Raw genomic sequence first — 8,216 nt, 5'->3', positions numbered from 1 at the left:
AATAACTAACTCACTGCCTTGAAGAATTTAATACAGTCAAATCAGTGTGTCCAAGAAGAAAATCAACCTTACTAGCACCTGTTTTCCTTCTTTCTCAGAAAGTGTCCCCACTGTAATACAGTTCCATGCTATAAAGAGACTGCTATGGAGTTGAAAACAGACTCCTTTGCAACAATATAGGATTCTCTAGCATTGCACAAGAGCTCTAAAAGCAGTCTTGGGACTTCCGTTGGACTGCTATGAATATATCTGTAATATGATGAGGCTAGCAAAGAGTTTTAAGTGCTGTATCATCAGCCCCATTGGACTGCTGCCATTTAATCTAAAGTCACACTGAAAAGGAATCCCTCTAACTTCTAGTGGAATGAAATTGTTCTACTCATGCTTAATTTGTTTAGCACCAAGCTCTGATTAGCTTTCCTCTACTGTCTAGAGGCCTAGAACTATACATTGTTTTTGTATATTACTTGTGCTGTAGGAACTGTACAGTGTTACTTTATTGCTGCTAGACACTGGAGATCTTCCCTTAGCTCAGACAGGAAAGTAGTTGGTTTTACATCCATCGTAGAGCTCAATAGATTGCTAAAAGTCATATTCTGATTCCCCAACCCCTGTTGCAGAACACCTTAGGGTCCAATCCTGCAAACACATATGTACATGTTTAACTTTACTACTGTTAGTAGTCCCATGGAGAATAGGGGCATGTGGTACCCAATCCTACAACTCCCAACTCTACAACTCACTTCTTTGAGAACCTCTAGTTTTGTATCCCTCTTACGGCTTCATTAATATAATTACAGCCAAGAGCTATTTAGCATTTGAGTACCTGATTCTTGGCTCATGTACATCAGTCTTCTGCTAATGTAACTTCACTGACTTCAAAGGAGCTACTTTCATCACAGCAAATCAACAGTAAGACTAGAATCAGCCCAAGTTGTTCTCATAGGGGTTGGTTATATGTATTAGAGTCTGGGAGTCCTTCGTAGAATATTGGAGTAATTCCTTTCAGGCGGGTGATGGCACAATTTATATTTAATCTTACCACAATCTTCAACTATGTGTTGATTCAACTTCATCAGTGTTGGTGGAGGTAACTTAATATCAGTGACAATAGAAATCCATATGGCATATGATCTTTGTAGCATCAACAGGCATTCACCCCCACCACCTGTGCAAGAGGTTATATCCTGAATCTTTGTAAATTCAGTGAGGATATTTCTTTATTCTATGTGGTGTTGTTAATGCTGGATTTCATTGTGAGGCACAAGTTGTGCAATTAAAGAAATAGCTACATATCAGTCTATTCGCTCTGATAGCAAGTGAATGTCAGGTCATCAGGAATTTCAGTGGAAATGTTTTTTTGATGGAAAATGCAGTTTCCCATTGAAAATTTCAATTTTGCTGAAATGTTTCAGTTTTCCATTGGGAAAATCTAAATGAAATATTTTATTTCAGGTCAGGTCATCCCAAAACCAAAATATTTTGGTTTCTTAAACTGAAGGGGAACATTTCATTTTGACATTAATCTGTGACTGCCTGAGCTGCTGCAGTGACTAGTTAGTGATGTAGTTTGGTATTGTAATGTCCCCATTCTCTTCTAGGGACTGGTCTCCCCAACTAGACTACATCTTCCATGATGTATACAGTCTCTTCTCTGGTTAAACCACTCTGGTGTATTGTGGAAGTCCCAAGATCACAGTGCATCATGGATGATGTAGTCTGGCCAGGGAGCCTGGCCCATAAAGACCAAAGGGGGCATGAGGCATCCAAATTATAACTCCCATAATTCACCACCGCAACTCCAAAGGACACAGTTTAATGTCAACATGAGCCAAAACAACGTTTCAATTTAATTTGACACAGTAAAACATTTCCAAATTCAATTTTTTCAGAACTTTCTGTTCCTCAAGATATTTTGATATTTACACTTTTCATTTCTATTCAGGATTCAAATAAATGTTGAAATATTGGAATTTCCCTGAGACAAAATTAATTTTTGAACACCTCTCATGAACATTTAGCCATATCCAAGGTCAAGAGAAATATGTACAAAAGGCAAAATGAGGAAAGAATTTTTCTCCTGTAATATATTTAACTAACTTTGTGGGCCAGATTCTTCTCTCCATTACTCCAGAGCAGAGTAAATCTAGAGCAGGGGTCAGCAACCTTTCAAGGTCCCTTCCAGTTCTAGGAGATTGGTATATCTCCAATTATTTTTTTTATTATTATTTTTAGCAACCTTTCAGAATTGGTGTGCCGAGTCTTCATTTATTCACTCTAATTTAAGGTTTCACGTGCCAGTAATACATGTTAATGTTTTTAGAAGGTCTCTTTTTATAACTCTGTGATATATAACTAAACTATTGTTGTATGTAAAGGTTTATAACATGTTTAAGAAGCTTCATTTAAAATTAAATTAAAATGCAGAGCCCCTCGGACCAGTGGCCAGGACCTGGGCAGTGTGAGTGCCACTGAAAATCAGCTCACGTGCCTCCTTCGGCACACGTGCCATAGGTTGCTTACCCCGATCTAGAGTGACTCCATTTAAATTAGCGGAGTTACACTAAAGTACATTCTATCTTATATGGGCTCCGTGGTCACACTTTCTATCTTATGAATTTATACGGCCTCCATCTGAGTGCCTCACAATCTCTTAATGTATCTACCTTCATAACATCCCAGTAAGGCAGGGTATTATTATTATCCCCACCATACTGATGGGGCAGATACTAAGTGACTTTTCTAAGATCACAGAGAAATTCTGAGGCAGGACAGGGAATTGAACCAACCCCCAGATAGCCCTCTAACCGCTGTAATAGCCTTCCTTTCCCTTCCCTGAGCTATCCTCAGATGTGTGGTGTGCAACCTACACCATTCTTTTGAATGAGTTTCTCTACAGGCTGATATGGGGTTGGGTTGGAGGCAGAGCCATGCCTCTGTCCCTCCTATGCACATTAGGGCGCACTGAGGGAGCAGTCCCTGTATTCAGGGACTGGTGGGTCCTTACACCGGTCATCATGCCAGGCAGGAAGGCTCCCTGTGAGTGTCACTTCACCCCCATGCACCTGAATAAAAGCCAGCCACAATCTGGCCCTTCAAGATGAGAACTTGTGTCAACAAGAAAAGGGTGTTGAGCAAAATGCCAGAGTGATACCCTAATCATTTTGAAAAGTGCTATGAGACATTTACCTTCCTTTTGGATGGCTGGCAGCTATGGGGAGAGGAGACCTCAATTTAACAAGTCATCTGAATTTGAATTTATCTTTTTCCCCATTGACAACTTAGAGTTCTACCAAGAGAGCTATGCTGACAAATCCTAATGCAGTCAAAAACATTTCAGAATTTTTAAATAAATGAATCAGTTGAAAACATTTTTGAACTGCACTGTAGATTGGCAACACCAAGAGACTGATCCTGCAATTCTTTGAGGCCTAATCCAAGGCCAATTGACATGAAAGAGGATCAGGGCATGGGCAATTCAAGAATGCAGCATCAGGCCCTTGGTGATTCTGTGGATTTTGATATCATGAACTAGCATAAAAGTGAATTTTAATAGTTAAGATTAGGCTTGGAAGTTGAGATTCATTAAAATGAACTGAGAACTACATTGCTTCAGTCTAGTATCAGAGGGGTAGCCATGTTAGTCTGGATCTGTAAAAGCAGCAAAGAGTCCTGTGGCACCTTATAGACTAACAGACGTATTGGAGCATGAGCTTTCATGGGTGCATCCGACGAAGTGGGTATTTACCCATGAAAGCTCATGCTCCAATACGTCTGTTAGTCTATAAGGTGCCACAGGACTCTTTGCTGGTATTGCTTCAGTCTGGATATTGATAAAACATTATCTTCTATTTTATTACCAAATATTGTAATTCTGTTTACTTGTTGGGGATGATACATTATTTTCACTTTCCATCTCTACTCCTGCCATTTTAAATCTGCTGTCAGTTGAGGGGTTGGAGATCTTTACACCAAAGAAAGCTCCCAAAATTAAAATATAGAAGACCATTTCTGTGGCAAACTCACTTTGTAGAATCAGATGTCATGCTACAAATCATCAGATGTGATGATTTGAAAGATTAAGATCCCAGAAAAACTGAATTAGAACATTAATATACAGCATCCAAGAAAAGAAATGTATTCTTTCTAATAAATTTGCAAAATAAAAAGACTTTTAAAAATACATAAGCATGAACATAAGACATCTCTCTTCATATCCTTAGCAGGAAAAAGTAGATTAAATACATAAAATATATTTAATCATATCTATGTTTTCTAGAAACTTCTAAGTCCAGGTATAAGAGAGCGCATGCAATGAGTCTAGAGACTAAGGACAAGATTATCAAAACTGTGTGGTTAAATTAAGGCTTCTGTTTAGATATTTAAATAATTTTGCCTGATTTTCAAAAGTGCTGAGCACTCAGCAGTTCCCATTGACTTCAATGAGTGCTTGGCATTTTTGAAAATCAGGCTATAAACTTAAGCCTTACATCCTCAGTGGTATTTAAGCACCTAATTCCCATTGAAATCAATTGGAGATAGGCACCTAAATAGTTTTGACAGTCTGGATCGAGGTGCCTAAATATGGATACAGAAGGCTTAATTTAGGCACACTGTGTTTAAAATTTTGGCCCAAGTCCACAGATTATTAATTATTATTAAACATTTATATTGTGGTAGCATCTAAAGGTCACCAAAAGCTTGGGCCCCATTTGTGCTAGCCTCTGTACAAGCTTCAAACACTTTGCAACCCGAAAGACAAGACTAACACATGGCTGGCACAAACAGGCAGGCTGGGGTGGGAAAGGGGAGATGGGCTGACAATTGTAACAAAGAGTGCACATTCTTAGCTGGTCTCTGGCAGGGATCACAGAAGACAAATCTGCATGAATGAAGAGGGACTTCCATAATGTTTTAGCTTGTGACTCTGGACAGGAAGAAGAAAAGAAGCTCAACTTCCACTAAAAAAAAAAAAAAAGCAAGAGGATTCTGTGTATGTGGTCTGATGGTCAGAACAATTAATGTGCATATTACGCCTGGTCTTCACTGGGGTGGGGGGATCGATCTAAGATACACAACTTCAGCTACGAGAATAGCGTAGCTAAAGTCGACGTATCTTAGATCAACTTAGATTGACTTATTTCATGTCCTCGCGGCACGGGATTGACGGCCGCCACTCCCCCGTCGACTCCACTTCTGCCTCTCGCCCTGGTGGAGTTCCGGAATCGACGGGGAGCATGTTTGGGGATCGATGTATTACATCTAGACGAGACACGATACATCGATCCCCGATAGATCGATCACTACCCGCCGATCCAGCGGGTAGTGTAGCCATACCCTCAGTCTGGAATTTATATTCAGGTAGGGGAAATAATGTGTCATTGCTCCCTGTGCTAGGGTCGTCTGTGGCTGGGTGGCCTAGTGGCTAGATAGCTGGTCTTGCAGTCTGTAAGGCCAGAGGGAGTGATAGGGGGACCCGGGCCCTACCTCTGCATTGGGTCCCAGCCCAGGACCTTGTGTAGTTTAACTCCTAAACAGGGGAGATGAGTCTCCCTCCCGGAGATGGGGGGCAGGGATAGTAGTCAAGACCAGTTCCCCTGGGCTAATTCCTACACATTTCTTTAGTTTGGGCCATGGCCCTGCTAATCCAGTTGCCCCCGCAGCTGGGGCTTATTTGCAGGCTCCCTTTGGCAGGGGAAGCTTTACTTGCCTTAAGTGGTTGCGCTGGCTGGCAGGTCGATTCATCCCTACAGGCCGGCAGACAGAGAGCCCCTGCCTCCTCACCAGTCATCCCCGAACTGAGCCAGGCTCACTTCTTTTCTTCCCCCCACACTCCTCCAAGCCTGGCATTGGCTGAAGGTATAGTGGGGCGGGGATAGCTGTACTCAAACATTTTCTTTAACCCCCCATTGTGCTGGACAGCAGTTTCTTCTCCCTCACACTCTCCCTAAAAAAAGTGAGAGAGAAGAATGGTATTTATATTCAAGGTATACAACCAGATTATACAGATTACCGTACATTTTAAGAGCAGGAAAGTCTTCACTTCTGTTCATTCTGAGTGTCAGATAGCCATCTATAATGACATATAGGCAGAGAGAAATTGGCTGTATACTGGCAGCAATAACTGAATGACATAACTGAATGGTAAATAAGAAGATAGCACATAAATATCATGCATTGCACACAAACATCCCTGGCCAGTAGGCAGTCTTTATATTTTGTCTACACATAACTCTTCTATGTAATCACAACACTCTACATTTCTTCTCATTTGGTTCCAAACTGTACAAAACACTGTCCCACCCAGCAGAGTTCTCTGCTGCAAACTAAATTTGAGGCCAAATTAATCCCTGGTGTAATTCCATCAGGTTCAATTTGTTGTAGGGACAGAACATCTACAGATTGATACAACAGCCTCATGAGGGAGCTGTCTCCACCATTCAGCAGCCAGCACCAGTGGATAAAGAAGACAAAGGGCATATGTCCTAAAACTGTTGAAGTTACCAAGCAGTGATAGCAGCAAAGAATCCTGTGGCACCTTATAGACTAACAGACGTTTTGCAGCATGAGCTTTCGTGGGTGAATACCCACTTCTTCGGATGCAAGTAGTGGAAATTTCCAGGGGCAGGTATATATAAGCAAGCAAGAAGCAAGCTAGAGATAACGAGGTTAGATCAGTCAGGGAGGATGAAGCCCTGTTCTAGAAGTTGAGGTGTGAAAACCAAGGGAGGAGAAACTGGTTCTGTAGTTGGCAAGCCATTCACAGTCTTTGTTTAATCCTGAGCTGATGGTGTCAAATTTGCAGATGAACTGGAGCTCAGCAGTTTCTCTTTGAAGTCTGGTCCTAAAGTTTTGCTGCAGGATGGCCACCTTAAGATCTGCTATTGTGTGGCCAGGGAGGTTGAAGTGTTCTCCTACAGGTTTTTGTATATTGCCATTCCTAATGTCTGATTTGTGTCCATTTATCCTTTTCCTTAGAGACTGTCCAGTTTGGCCGATGTACATAGCAGAGGGGCATTGCTGGCATATGATGGCATATATTACATTGGTGGACGTGCAGGTGGATGAACCGGTGATGGTGTGGCTGATCTGGTTAGGTCCTGTGATGGACCCAAGCAGGGATAGAAAGTTATGAGAACATTTTCCTACCTTGTGAGGCCCACATAAGGGCTGACCAGAATTGCAGTCCCTCCTCAGTGGACTGCAGATTCCTCCACTAGTCATACCAGGGTGCTATGGGTTCCCACAACTCAAAGGGAGCCAGGAAGAGTAAAAAGGAGGTGGAGTCATGGCTTTGTGCCCCTTATATGCTGGCTATATGTGGGGAGTAGGCTGCACTTCATGAGGTGGTATAACCTTAAGTGTGTGTAACCTGTTTGTTACAGGTACCCCTGCTGTGCCTGAGCCACAGAAAATATAAGTCTTTTACAGCTCCACCTAGGGAACTTCAACAAACGCTTTCAGTTCTGGAGGTTCCCAGTTCAATCCCTGATGGGTCAGCCAAGATAGCAGCCATCCCACATGCTCCCCCTGTGCACTGAGGAGCCCCAGGAGCCATTCTGCATCTCTGAGACAGAGTCCCCCCTGGGGAATGTGGGCTCCACCCTACCCCCAAAGCAGGGTTGTGCCTGAATGCCACTATCAAGCCCTAAATGATTTAGTAAGTCATTAGTATCCCCCAAGGACTCATATCTGGCTATGGAGGCAGTGCAGACCAGAAGGCTGAGTCCTAGTTAATAACCTTTCTAGCTAATGTGTCTGCTTTTGTAGGCAGCACTTACAGCTGAATTGCATATTTTTTGGCTTCACTTTTTTTACATGGGAAATGTTTGAATAAGATCAGTACACAAGCAAGCTGCCTGGAAACATCTTTCTTGGGTAGGAAACAGAACGAGAGATTCATAAGGCAGTTAGTTGAACCTCCTAACACTACATTGTAAACCTCACTGAAGAAAATTATACTGAATTTCTTTTGGATGTATTACCAGTGTTTTTAGTCTGCTCTTGTTATCCAAGGGGGAGATTGTAAAATTCCTCTTGGTTTTAATTGTTTCCATTACCATAAAATAACTTATTATCCAACTACAGGATAAAGGGGAATTATAACGTTGTTTGGCCATGAGGCTATGGCGTTAAAAAAACCCTTAAAGTTCCGGTTAACTGGTAGTCGCTTTAGAAAATTGCAGCCATTATGTCTCCTTTCTTAGTCCAAGGGT

This window comes from Mauremys reevesii, linkage group 3, assembly GCF_016161935.1.
Source record: "Mauremys reevesii isolate NIE-2019 linkage group 3, ASM1616193v1, whole genome shotgun sequence".
NCBI lineage: Eukaryota > Metazoa > Chordata > Testudines > Geoemydidae > Mauremys > Mauremys reevesii.
This window is presented reverse-complemented; position numbering follows the sequence as displayed.